Source organism: Lipotes vexillifer, unplaced genomic scaffold (assembly GCF_000442215.2).
Source record: "Lipotes vexillifer unplaced genomic scaffold, Lipotes_vexillifer_v1.1 scaffold730, whole genome shotgun sequence".
Lineage (NCBI taxonomy): Eukaryota > Metazoa > Chordata > Mammalia > Artiodactyla > Lipotidae > Lipotes > Lipotes vexillifer.
Genome location: NW_006793934.1, coordinates 341,752 through 355,794, shown reverse-complemented (window position 1 = coordinate 355,794; position 14,043 = coordinate 341,752). Strand labels below are relative to the sequence as shown.

At 40.9% G+C, this 14,043-nt stretch overlaps 1 pseudogene; it reads right to left on the bottom strand.

Annotated features, from left to right (window-relative positions):
- Positions 1 to 10,966: 10,966 nt before the first annotated feature.
- On the bottom strand, positions 10,967 to 11,393 carry LOC103081633 (40S ribosomal protein S23 pseudogene; annotated as a pseudogene).
- Positions 11,394 to 14,043: the final 2,650 nt, after the last annotated feature.

Sequence of the window (14,043 nt, the reverse complement as noted above, 5' to 3'; positions counted from 1 at the left end):
GCCTGCTGAGGCCCTGACTGATACACCTCATTCTCTACTCCACCAAGGAAAAAGAGGTTACACCTCTCCACATCTTCAGTCATCATGTGCAGTACCCACACCTACTTCAGCTCTGTGTTTTCGAGATTGCTTGGGGGAGGTGCAACAAGTCTGTGCCTCTTTTCCTTCTCATAAGCATGGCAATAATCATGCTTTTCCTGCATATCTTGCCAGGAATGTTGTAATGGATGTAAATGTACTTAGAAAAGCTGAGTGCTAGACATAGACAAAGCATTGTTACCGTTATTGCCACTACTATAGAGATAGGTCGACCCAAGTTCTAACTGTAGCCTACTAAAAGATGTTTGAACACTCTCTTTCTCTTTCTCTCTCTTTCTCTGAGTTTACGTGGTACTATCTAAACACATACATGTGTTTCAGTGACAACTGCAGATACCTCTAATTCCCGGCCACGTACTCCAATCAACCATCATTTGGGTCCAAGTCATACTTGTCCTTCACATCCTTTCCTCTATGGGTGGTTAGGTGACAGAAAGAGCATGAGCTTTGGAGCCTTCCAGATTTAGCTTCAGGTTTTCTCTGTCACTTACTAGTTCTTGGTTAGCAGGGAAATCACTTAGCATCTCTGAGTCTTAATTTTTTGTCAATGAAATGACCATGATTGGAAAGATTGGATAAAATAATTTATATAAAGGGCCTGCACGGCTGCCCTTACCTTTTCCTTACCTAGCTCCAGGAAGAGATGTTGAGCAATGGTGCAGCTCACATTTCCTGCACCTGGAACAGGCAGGCCGTGGCTTATCTTATGCACGAGGGACAGAAAGTTAGAATGCCCAAAGATGGACTTTGCGCTGATGGTGGCAAAAGGCCTGGGAAATGACAGCAAGCTCAGGTCAGGGAGGGGACACTCTCTTTGATTGAAGCTTACTGGAAACCACACACTGTGGGTGGGACTAACCGGCCACAGAAACCCTTCCCAGAAGTAATCCATGTGATCTGAGGACATTTTACTGATGAGATTAAGATGCTAAGATGCCATCCTGAAGGAGCCGACCTAAAGCACAATTAATGCCTAACCAGCTATAAACTTGGAAATTTTAATATTCTATGGATGTCGATTGAAGTGGTGAGGGAAATAGTATTTATAGAACATCTACATTGGGCCTGGCAGCTTATACACATTATCACATGGAAGCCTCATATTAACCCCACACAGTGGACATTAAAACCCTTATTCGACTGATGGGGAACTTGACATTCCAATGGCACATAGCATGTAAGTAGCTCTGGATCAGCTTCTCAAACTCACAGGAGGCTGAAGTATATAATATATATAGTGAGTATGAATCTAAGGCCACAAATTTAGGTGCACAAGAAATGTATAACTTTATTCTTACATAACTCAGCTAAATTTATATTCTGAGTCACCACGCATCAGAATGGCAGAAACTTAATCTCTGCCAATTTGAAATCCTGCCTCTTCCCTTACATGGCGTTTTACCTGAGTTCTGACTTCATCTGGCTTCCTGAAATTTATTGGTTATATGTATTCTATGGTTCCAAAGCATTGGTGGCAGCAGTTAGGGTAGGAGGAAATCTGGTCTTCACTGAGGGGGTCAGGGAGGAATCTCTTCCTCCCTGATTGGTCCATGCAGGTTGTCATGGAGACATCTTTTGTTCTCATCTCCACAACCCTTCACATCTAGTCAGTTCCTCTCAATTATTCCTTTGCCTCCCTTGGATGTATGAGACCCATTCTGTTGCTGCTCCATAATGATGGTTTAGACTTTGAGGCTATCTGCCTACACAGATCACAGAGCTATCTCTCCTCTGACAGTATGCTACCTCCCCAGGATTCTACGCAGTTTTATGGGCACAGGTCTCTTCCGCTATTGGATTCCATAATCCCATCTGGGGGTTTGGCCCTGGTTTATATCCTAGTGTTCCAGCTGGAGAGCAGCCCACAGACCCCCTATCTCAGGTCACACTGCTGTCAAACTCATCACTTCCCCTTTAATTCTTTCCTTTCACCAGATGTAGTGAATCCTTTTCTAGTGGTAAGAAAGGTGGTCAGGGAAGGCCTGCTCATACCGCTCTCAAAGCTTGCCATGATCAATTTTCTAAAAATTCTAAGGAGCTAGCTTTTGAAGCACAAAGCTAAAAGAGTTTCTATTTTTTTCCTGTTTTCTGCTGTCACGTACCTTCCCTGAGCCAATGAATATCTAATGGTTTAGCTGTCTTCTTCTTCTTCTTCTTTTTTTTTTTTTTTGGCCACGCTGCTTAGCTTGCGGGATCTTTGTTCCCTGACCAGGGATCAAACCCCAGCTCACAGCAGTGAAAGTGCTGAGTCTTTTTTTTTTGCGGTACGTGGGCTTCTCACTGTTGTGGCCTCTCCCGTTGCGGAGCACAGGCTCCGGATGTGCAGGCTCAGCGGCCATGGTTCACGGGCCCAGCCGCTCCGCGGCACGTGGGATCTTCCCTGACCGGGGCACGAACCCATGTCCCCTGCATCGGCAGGCGGACTCTCAACCACTGCGCAACCAGGGAAGCCCTGAGCCTTAACCACTGGACCGCTGTCTTAATAGCTGTCCTAATAGAAGGAAATTCTAGGAAACAGATGAAAACTCTTTCAAAACTATTACCTTGTCTCTGTACAAATGGCTTTATTTTAACATTTATTTAAATACAATAAAAAATATAACTGCAACGTGGATCAGAATCACACGTTAGTCCTCCCTCCCTCTGCTGATTGGGACATATTTTCTCTGTGGGCAAGACACGTGGCAAGCCAAATGATCATTAGAAACTTTCTGTCAGAGCAATTAGAGACAAGTGGAAGATGTTGCCTCTCTGTGATGGGCTGAAATGCCTTCCAGAACACCTCGAGAAAGACCTGAATGGGACACAGATTTACACTGACCTTGGGAGCTGTCCCCTGAGTGGGGCTAAATTCTTGATTTCCAACTCACATTTTCCTTGCCTCCACCAAGCCCATCTCTCTTTCAGTTTTCCCGTCACTTTTTCCTTACCTCTCGTGTTGGCCCTCAGATCTCTCCAGGCAGGGCACAGTGGAGCTGTTTGGGCCTTAATTTTCTGAAAGTTGTACATGTTCCATGCCTACTAATGAGAGACTGCAACCAAGGTAGCTTGGTTGAGCTCGAGTATGCCCCAAACAGCTGAGCCTTGCAATTCTGGGCAACCTCATGCATTCCCGTTTTTGAAATGAAAATACAAGCACGTGATTAAATCACACACACATACACACAGAGAGAAAGAGAAAAGAGTATACAGCATAAAAGTCTACTCTGGACCTCTGATCTCCCCCCTCAACTTCACCTTAGTACGTCCAATCCCATTTCTCAGAAACAATCATTCTTTTTTTTTTCTTTTTAATTTTTTTATTGGAGCAGAGTTGATTTACAATGTTGTGCCAGTCTCTGCTGTACCGCAAGGTGACTCAGTTATACACATAGAGACATTCTTTTTTTATATTCTTTTCCATTATGGTTTATCACAGGAGATTGAATATAGTTCCCTGTGCTATGCATTAGGACCTTGTTGTTTATCCATTCTAAATGTAATAGTTTGCATCAACCCCAAACTCCCAGTCCCTCCCTCTCCCTCCCCCATTGCTTGGCAACCACAGGTGTGTTCTCTATGTCTGTGAGTCGGTTTCTCTTTTGTAGATAGGTTGATTTGTGCCATATTTTAGATTCCACATATAAGTGATGTCATGACATTTGCCCTTCTCTTTCTGACTTACTTCACTTAGTATGATAATCTCTAGTTGTATCCATGTTGCTGCAAATGGCATTATTTCATTATTATTTATGGCTGAGTAGTATTCCATTGTATATATGTACCACATCATCTTTACCCATTCATCTGTCAATGGACATTTAAGTTGTTTCCATGTTTTGGCTACTGTGAACTGTGCTGCTATGAACATAGGGGTGCATGTATCTTTTTGAATTGTAGTTTTGTCCAGGTATATTCCCAGGAGTGGGATTGCTGGATCATATGGTAATTCTATTTTTAGTTTTTTAAGAAACCTTCGTACTGTTTTCCATAGTGGCTGTACAAACTTACATTCCCACCAACAGTGTAGGAGGGTCCCCTTTTCTCCACATCCTCTCCAGCATTTGTTATTTGTAGACTTTTTAATAAGGCCATTCTGACCAGTGTGAGGTCATTGTAGTTTTGAGTTGCATTTCTCTAATAATTAGTGTTATTGAGCACCTTTTCATGTGTCTACTGGCCATCTGTATGTCTTCTTTGGAGAAATGCCTATTAAGGTCTTCTGCTCATTTTTTGATTGGGTTGTTTGTTTTTTTGTTGTTGAGTTGCTTTTATATTTTGGAGATTAATCCCTTGTCTGTTGCATCATTTGCAAATATTTTCTCCCATTCTGTAGGTTGTCTTTTCATTTTTTAAAATGGTTTCCTTTGCTGTGCAAAAGCTTGTAAGTTTGATTAGGTCTCATTTGTTTATTTTTGTTTTTATTTCTGCTGCCTTGGGAGAGTGACCTTAGAAAACATTGGTACGATTTATGTCAGAGAATATTTTACCTATGCACAGAGGCAATCATTCATACCAGTTTCTTGTGAGTCTTTCTAGAGACATTTATCTCACACACACACTCTACAAATTGTAATATATTCTGTCCATTGCTCTGCCCCTTGCCTTTTTCACTTCACAGTGTATCTACCCATTATGGTTATTTTTTCATTTTTGTAAATTTTCTTTTTTAAAAAAAATTTTTATTGGAGTATAGTTGCTTTACAATGTTGTGTTAGCTTCTACTGCATAGCAGCCATATGCTACTGCATAGCAGCCATATGTATACATATATACATATGTATACATATATCCCCTCTTTTTTGTTTCCTTCCCATTTAGGTCACCACAGAGCATTGAGTAGAGTTTCCTGTGCTATACAGTAGGTTCTCATTAGTTATCTTTTTTTTTTTTTTTGGCAGTATGCGGGCCTCTCACTGTTGTGGCCTCTCCCGCCACGGAGCACAGGCTCTGGACGCGCAGGCCAAGCGGCCATGGCTCACAGGCCCAGCCGCTCTGCGGCATGTGGGATCCTCCTGGACCGGAGCACGAACCTGTGTCCCCTGCATCGTCAGGTGGACTCTCAACCACTGCGCCACCAGGGAAGCCCTCTAAAGTGTTTTCTTAATGATGAGCAGAGCATAAAGGCACTCATATCTCTTGAAAAGATAGAGACCTATATTTGTCCCATGTTTTTATTTCTGTACCTGTAATCTATGACCAGGTATAGCACACCAAAATAACGTCTATTAATGTGCTATGACTACAAATTAGACTATCCCAAGTTCTGGAAATGGATGTTTAAGTGGCTTATACCTTATGTTTAAATTGTTTTTACTTTAATAATATGAATTGTTTGTAAACTCACACATCAGGATGTAAGCCCTTGTTAAAAAGAGACATTTATTTAAAAATTTATTTACTTATTTATTTTTGGCTGTGTTGGGTCGGCCTTCCTCTAGTTGCGGTGAGCGGGGGCTACTATTCATTATCGTGCGTGGGCTTCTCATTGTGGTGGCTTCTCTTGAGCACGGGCTCTAGGCACACAGGCTTCAGTAGTTGTGGCTCGTGGGCTCTACAGCACAGCCTCAGTAGTTGTGGTGCACAGACTTAGTTGCTCCACGGCATGTGGGATCTTCCTGGAGCAGGGATCAAACCTGTGTCCCCTGCATTGGCAGGCAGATTCTTATCCACTGTGCCACCATGGAAGTCCCAAGAAACATTTCTTTTTAGGAAATATCATGGACTACACTTTATGGCATAGAAAGAAGGAGATCTAATTGTCTGGAAATAACCTTCAAATACCTGATTTCTCATGCTAGAGATGCTGTGGGACAAGGGTGGTCCTTGGGAGAGGGTGGTCTGGAATGGTCGCCACACCTCCCTGCTAGCCAAGAGAACCCACTGCTGTGTGGGCCCTTGGCATCTCCCTAGCAGTTGGTGAAAAAGCCAGGCTTTAAGGATTTTGTGCTGCTTCTGAAAATCTATGCAGATTTTGCATGAGAAAGCCTTATTCTTGAGAGCTTTATATTAAGATTTGATTTTATTATTACGTCTTCCTTCATGTCCTGCTCGATGCTCTATTTCTCTCTAAACTTGGCCTTTGGAGCCAGACAGACCTGGATTTGGATACCAGGTCTGTCACTGATAACTGTGTAACTGTATAACCTTGGACATGTCACTCAACCTTTCTGAGGCTTGTTTTGAACATCCACGATGATGGGATTAATGATACTGACCTCATAGGAATTGTGTGAGCACTGAATGAGATAATGTACATACAATTATTAACAGATAGTACATACTCAATATTTGGTAGTTCTTCATTCAACACATATTCATTCAGAGCATAATATGTGTCAGAAATATAGTTCAGGAAGAAGCTGAACCTTGAAATATAAATAAGAATTAGTTAATGAAGGTGGATAGGAGGGCCCCGGGAGCAGGTGGAAAAGTATTCTTCCAAACAGAGAGAACAGTGTGTGCAAAATTAAAGAACAAGAGTGAGTGTTGTGTTCTAGAAATGGAAACAGGACTAGCATGCCTGAACCAAGACATGCAAGACAGGAAATGGCCAGGGGTGAAGCTGGAGCTCATCATACAGGGGATTATAGCTCAGGCTAAGATATTTCTATTGTATATTAAAAGCAGTAGCTAACCATTATTAAGCCTATTCTTCAAGGGGAGAAAGAGATCCAAAGAAGGTAAACATTTTCCTAGTACAAAATAGCTAATGAGTGGCAGAGCACTAAAGGGTTTTAAGTAAAAAGTGACATGATCAGATTTTGCTTAGAAATATCATGAAGGCTGCAGAATGGAGCCTATGTGTGCAGAAGGGGTGTGGTGGTGGGTAGGAAGGCTGAGAGGCAAGGAAGCTATGGAGTAATTTCTGTGAAAGAAAATGAGATGAGACGCTAGGAATTAGAGGGCCGGGAAGAGTCAAAGTGTGCCTTCCTCCCCGAGGAGATTGGTGATCCTGGATCCCTCACTGGTGACACATCCATCAATGTCCCAGGCTTTAGAGACTTGCCTGTGGACTGATGGATTCAGAGCATGGGCAGGGAGTGAGAATGACAAGGTGAGGAGAGGGAAAGACAAAGCTATAGACACCCTGTGGCAGGTCGAGCAGGAGGTGGAGAAGACGGGAATGCAACGTCAAATCCCAAACATGAAACCATCTTCCCCAGTGAATGGGGGATGGGTAAGCTAATTCCAGGTGTCTGTGTACTTGTTTAACATAAAGTCATGGAAAAGGAAAGTCAACTCTCCTGTCCATACAGAGGCCAAGGAGAGACTATTTAGTCTAGCCTCTTTGAGTCAATGACTTGGAAGGTTGTATTTTTGTGTGTATTTGATCTTGGCCTTATATCATTGCTCTCGATTTTCTTATTTCCACGATGTTTATTGAGTGCCTTTGTGTGCCAGATAGTTTACATGTGTCTGTTCATTCTCACAACAACACTGTAAGGAAGACATGATCTCCACTTTACAGATAAGGAAAATGTTCTGAGAGATGAGATGGTTTTGATATGTATAATTATACAAGAAGAAGTTGTATTATTGATTTGGGTTTGGAGAAGACATTCCTAAGCAAAATTAAAGCCCACAAGCTTTTCGGAAAATAATTACAGATTACTCTCCATAAAAAAAGTCTAATTCTTGAAATTTGAAAGACACCGAAAGACAAATTAGAAGGCAAGTGACAGGCTGAGAGAAATCATCTGCTCAGATATATCAAGCCACATATCAACGTACAAAGAGCAGTCACAAATAAATAAGAAAAACTGCAAATAACTCAAGGGGGAAAAAATGGGCAAAAAAATATAAACAGTTCACAGAAACGGAGCTATAAATGGTCAAAAAAACATGAAAGATGTCCAACATAACTAGTAGTCAGGGGAAAATCTTATTTTTAATATTAAAAAAGGTTGACATGTTTTAAGTTTAGATAATCACATTTTTAATTTCCAAGAACAGCCAATAGGCAGCTTTTTCACAGCCACCTATTCTGTTTCAGTGGTTACAATATTCTCTTAATTTCTCTTAAGATAATGATGATTCGCTTTTAAAATTGTCTTTCAAAAAAAAATCGTCTTCCATTTTCTGTATGAACTATTTTCTCAGAGGTTAATCCAGGTAAATGAAATAATATAACAAAATAGAACAATTTGGTTTTCTTCCAATGTTTGGCAGGTTTTCATTGTCTGTTTATAATGTTTGTAAAAGAGATCTAGACTGGCTGATGTGTATTTGAAGATATTTGCTCTCCTGGCAGTGAAGGCGGATTTCTATTCCTATTATAGGGACCAGCTATGGTGACTAGGGGGAAGGGTGGGCCAGGGGAACTGTCTTCTGCATGTGGGGTTCCTTGTCTTTCAAGCTACTTGTCAGATATTAGGGCTATTGACTGTCTTCTCTAATCCCAGTGCTCACAGTGGGAGTCTTACTCATCAAAAGTCTAATTTTATTTGGCTATTTACAAATGTTTTGTGGCTTTCCCAGGGGCTGAGGCCAAGTCAGTGGCTCTGGGACTTGCAAGCTGAGGATGCAGGTGTTCCGCAGATCCTTCACTACATGCCAACCTCTCAGACTCAGTTTCCTACCAGCCCCAGCTACTTCTGATCAGGACTTATTCCCATCCTCTCGTGGAAAAATCTCCCTGAAAATCTCTTCTTTCACCTATATGGGATTTCTGGTTCCTTGACTCCCTAAGTTTTCTCCTACCTGTATAAAATCTTCTAGAAATTCCACACTCTTCTGGTCTATTGGTGTCTTTCCTGTTATGGATTTATTTGTATGGCTGTATTTCTTTCATCATTTCACTAGGACTTGGGGAGGGAAGAGGGGTAAATGTGTGAGTTTAGTCAGCCGTCTTAAACTGAGAGTCCAAGTAAGTATTTGGGTCCGTTTTTGATAAGTCCTTTGAACGAGAAATACAGTATGGTTTGGAGGTATACACCGGAGAGACCTAACCTAGTCTAGAGGCTTTAGGGAAAAGCCTTCCCTAGAGATACATTTTAAAAGGTAGACCTAAGTTTGAAGTTTGATTTTACTTAGAAGCAGAGAAATGTGCTAGATGACCTTGAGAGATTTCCCTTGTATTTATGATTTGCCAAGTTTGCGTTCATAGTTGAGAATTTTTTTAAATGAAGTAAAAATGAAAGAAAATAATAAATTCCTTTTCAAAACAGGAAGACTCAAAAATCTGAAATTGCAATGGGCTGAGCTCAGCGTTTCAGCTGGCACCTCTGTCATCACCTCATCAGACTTGCTAACTTAGGCCTAAATGAGCTTCTCAGAAAGTCAGAGCTTTTACTGGAAACTGGAAAATTTATCAAGGGGTTCCCTTCTTGTGGAAAAGGAAAGCTCACCTTTTGCCTCAGCAATTACTTTCTCCTTTATTCAACTCTCTAGTTTTATGTGGGGAAAAAGCCATCAGAGAAACTGTTAATGAAATTTTTTTTTTAAATACCAAAAAATTTACAAGAACCAACTGATCTTTCCTTATGGAATTTAGAGTTACTAGAATTGATGTTGCCTTTTTAGTTATAATTGGTAATTATTTCACTACCATGATCGTACCTTGGCCTTCAGCATTAGGATCAAAGCTATTATTACCCATATAATACTGCTAATAGGATAAACTAATGGTTAAATTATCGTGGGACCAAGAAGGGATGTTTCTTGTCACATCAGTTAAGTTTGAGTTTTAGAAACTTGTACTTGAAAGACTTTCTCTGGCATTTAGAAACTTGAACAAATAATCTGAATCACTAAGTTAAGATTGTCAGAATAGTCATTTAATGATACCACACTTACCTGTGAAGAATCTCCAAGTATGAGCATAAAACGTCAGAAAATCTACTTGAAATGCATTGGAAGCATGGATTTGGTGATCCTACGGATCAAATTCTACCTCCTGGGGGTGCGAGAGGGATAAATTAGGAGTTTGGGATTACCGTATACACACTACTATGTATATATGTAAAATAGATAACCAGCAAGGACCTACTGTATAGCACAGGGAACTATATTCAATATTTTGTAATAACCTATAAGGGAGAAGAATCTGAAAGAGTAGATACATGTACGTATAACTGTCTCACTTTGCTGTACACCTGAAACTAACACAACATTGTAAATCAACTAGACTCCAATAAAAAAATTCTACCTCCCTATGTACGTAGCAATATTCACCAAAATACTAAAATTATAGCCATTTATCATATGGTCAGCCATGAATTGACTGCTGTTTAGCTTTTACCAACACTTCAGTTGAAAAGTTTGTTATTTGAGAGTAACAATCAAAGGAATGTATTTGCTTCTATTTCTCTTACTCTCTATGCATGATCCCTGAGGAAAATTATATCCCCAGGAAGCAATATAACTAGAATACATAATCTTAACTTCCCACAGAAATAGCTTTTTCGAGATATAATAATTTTCGAGATATAATAATTTTGAGATATAATAATTTTCGAGATATAATACTCCGTCAACTTTTTATAGAAGTTTGCTATACGAAGAACTCTTTTCTTTAAATATTTATTTATTTATTTGGCTGCGTTGGGTTTTAGTTGCGGCACATGGGCTTCTCTCTAGTTGTGGTGCACGGGGTCTAGAGTGCATGGGCTTAGTTGCCCCGCGACATGTGGGACCTTAGCTCCCTGACCAGGGATCGAACCTGTGTCCCCTGCATTGGAAAGTGGATTCTTAACCACTGGACCACTAGGGAAGTCCCACGAATAACTTTTTTTTACAGGAGTCTAATGTTAAAATATAGTCCAATTTGTACCCTATTGTCCCTTATGAAAATGTCTTTTTGGTATTTAGTGAAAGGAAATTTCTCTAATAGACTTTTTTTGTATATGAAATTTTATTACTACCGTGTTCGCATCATCAAAACTTATCATCTTGGTTTTTTCTTCTTGCCTTTGCATAAGGCCAAGAGAGAGACATTGGCTACTTTGACAAATTTAAAGTGGACTCCGGGAATGTCACCAACAGCATGGCCTTTTGCAACCAAATCCAGCAGCCAGAACTTCATCGTTTTCTGCAGTAAAGTTCAAGCAACCATTATCGAGTAAGAAAGCTGTGAGCTTCTTGCTCTTCTTGATCAGCTGGCCCCTGAAACACTTTCCTATGGCAGAATTTACCTGTTTGGCTTCAACTCTGACATTTTGTAGCAAAATTCCCTTTGCATGTGACATGCCTCCAAAGGGGCTGACCTTCAGGGCTGTCCCCAAATGGGCTTTCTTGTACCATTTGTCATGCCGCTTCTGGTCCTGATGGTGGCTGCAGAGCTTCCTGGCACTATGATCTTGACACTTGCCCATCCCATTGGTGCTGCTGGCCCGAGGGAAAGATCTAACACGCTTTTGTTTTCCAATTGTGGTAAAATACACTTAACTTAAAACTTACCATCTTAACCATCTTAAAGTGTAAAGTTCAGTAGTGTTAAGTGTATTCACATTGACACTCAATCAATCTCCAGAACTTTTCATCCTACAAAACTGGAACTCTGTGCACATTGTGATGGTTAATTTTTTTTTTATTTTGCGGTACGTAGGCCTCTCACTGTTGTGGCCTCTCCCGTTGCAGAGCACAGGATCCGGATGCGCAGGCTCAGCGGCCATGGCTCACGGGCCCAGCCACTCCGCGGCATGTGGGATCTTCCCGGACTGGGGCACGAACCCATGTCCGCTGCTTCGGCAGGCAGACTCTCAGCCACTGCGCCACCAGGGAAGCCCGTGATGGTTAATTTTATCTGTTAACTTGACCAGGCACAGTGCCCGGCTATTTGGTCAAACATTATTCTGGATGTTTCTTTGAGGGTGGTTTTGGATGAAATTTACATTTAAATTGGTAGACTTTGACGAAGCAGATTGCCCTCCATAATGTGGGTGGACCTCAACCAATCAGCTGAAGGCCTGAATGGAACAAAAGATTGACCTCCCCCAAGAAAGAGGGAATGCTATCAGTAGACAGCCTTCAGATTTAAACTGCAACATTGGCTTTTACCTGGGTCTCCAGTCTGATGGCCTACCCTGCAGATTTTGGACTTGCCAGCCTCCATAATTTCATGAGCCAATTCCTTCAAATAGATTTCTCTCTATATAAACATCACATTGGTTCTGTTTCTCTGGAGAACACTAATTAATACGCCCATTAAACAACAACTACCTCTTTCTGCCTTTTCTCAGCTCCTGGCAACCACCATTCTACTTTCTGTTACTGTGAATGTGACTACTCTAGGTACGTTATATAGGTGGAATCATACAGTATTTATCTTTTGGTGACTGGGTTATTTCATTTAGCATTATGTCCTCAAAGTTCATCCATGTTGTAGCATGTGGCAGAGTTTCCTTCCTTTTTAATGCTGAGCAATATTCCATTGTGTGTATATACCACATTTTGTTTATCCATTCATTTGTCAAATGGACACTTTGGCTGCTTCCATCTTTTGGCTATTGTGAATTACACTGCTACAAACACGGATGTACAACTATTGGTTTGAGACCCTGCTTTCAATTCTTCTGGATATGTATATTCAGAAGTAGGTCATATGATAGTTCTATTTTTAATTTTTTGAGGAACCATCCTACTGTTTCCATAGCGGCTGCATCATTTTACGTTCCCACCAACAGTGCACAAGGATTCCAATTTCTCCACCTCCTTGACAACCACTTGTTATTTCCAGCAATAATAATCCTGCAGGAACCCAAAATAATCCTCAAGGGGGGTCATTTTTGTTATGGGATAGTATTTTGTATGTGTGTGGCAGGGGGAATGCTGATATAAACATGATTTTAGAAACTATGATGTTAAGACTTGATCCATACACAATTTAGGCAGAATCTACATAATATGAAAGCAATTATTTAGAAGTGAAAAATGCTGTCAAAAAGTTACTTTGCCTGTAGTACTAAAGGACTGCGGTGGCAGGTTTTGTTGTTTAGAATTTGCATTCAAGCAGCCTTATTCAAGATTTTTCTCCAAAAAAATGTACATAGATCATGATAAATGTCACTAAGTCGTTTTGAGTGGTAAGCATTTTTAAATTTGGGGGAGTTTCTAATGTACAGCAGAAGGTACAAACTGGCCGGCCGCAGGCCAAATCTGGCCTGCAGACTTATTTGACTTGGCCTGCACATTTGTTGGCCCACACAATGTTTTCAGAAATTTTGAATTAGTTGACAGCTTTTAAAATGGAGTTATTTCATGCAAAAAAAAAATCTTGATTTCTAGCTTTTCGGGAAAAACTAGCTGACCTGGAGAGACTGGGCCTTCATTCCCACGTGGCAACAGTTGGCTGGGGCTGAGTAGCAACTACCCTTTCCTCCCGAGCTTGTGCCCTCCAGTTCCCCATAGTCCCCACCCGCCTCGAGACAGGAGAGCTTGTGGACACCCAGGCAGCAGATTTCTCGGTTTCTTCAGGAACCACTCATAACTTCCTGCAATGTCCAGTGGGATGTGAGGCCCATGGTAGGCGCTTAGTAGTTGATGAATTGTTTACTGAATCTGATTCTTCACGTGCTAAAATTGTTTAGGATCCTTTGCTTTCTCTCTTGGTGGAAAAAGAGATGGTAAGACAATGGCTTTAAATAAATGGAATACAAAAGGAAAAGGATTTAGACAATGCAGGTACAGAGAAACACCTGAAAAGAAAATAATCATGTGAATGTAATTTTTTACTAAGCAATTTAGCCTTGAACTCTTTTTCCCTTGAAGGAAACAGCACCCAGGAAATGTTTCAGGCTAAGCCCTCTGTTTAACGCAAGAGAGAAAAAAGGGGCAAAAGGTTAGTCAGCTGCCTTACAGTGGCAGAATTCTTGAGTTAACATAAATAGAAATAGATACAGAAAATGAGGACCATATGGTTGGCTAGATCAGAGTTGCTCTGTGTGTGTGTATTTGTAAGGCCACCCACTGAGAAAAATATTCAACTTATTGTGTCTTAGCATATTAACTCCTTGTTTTTAATTA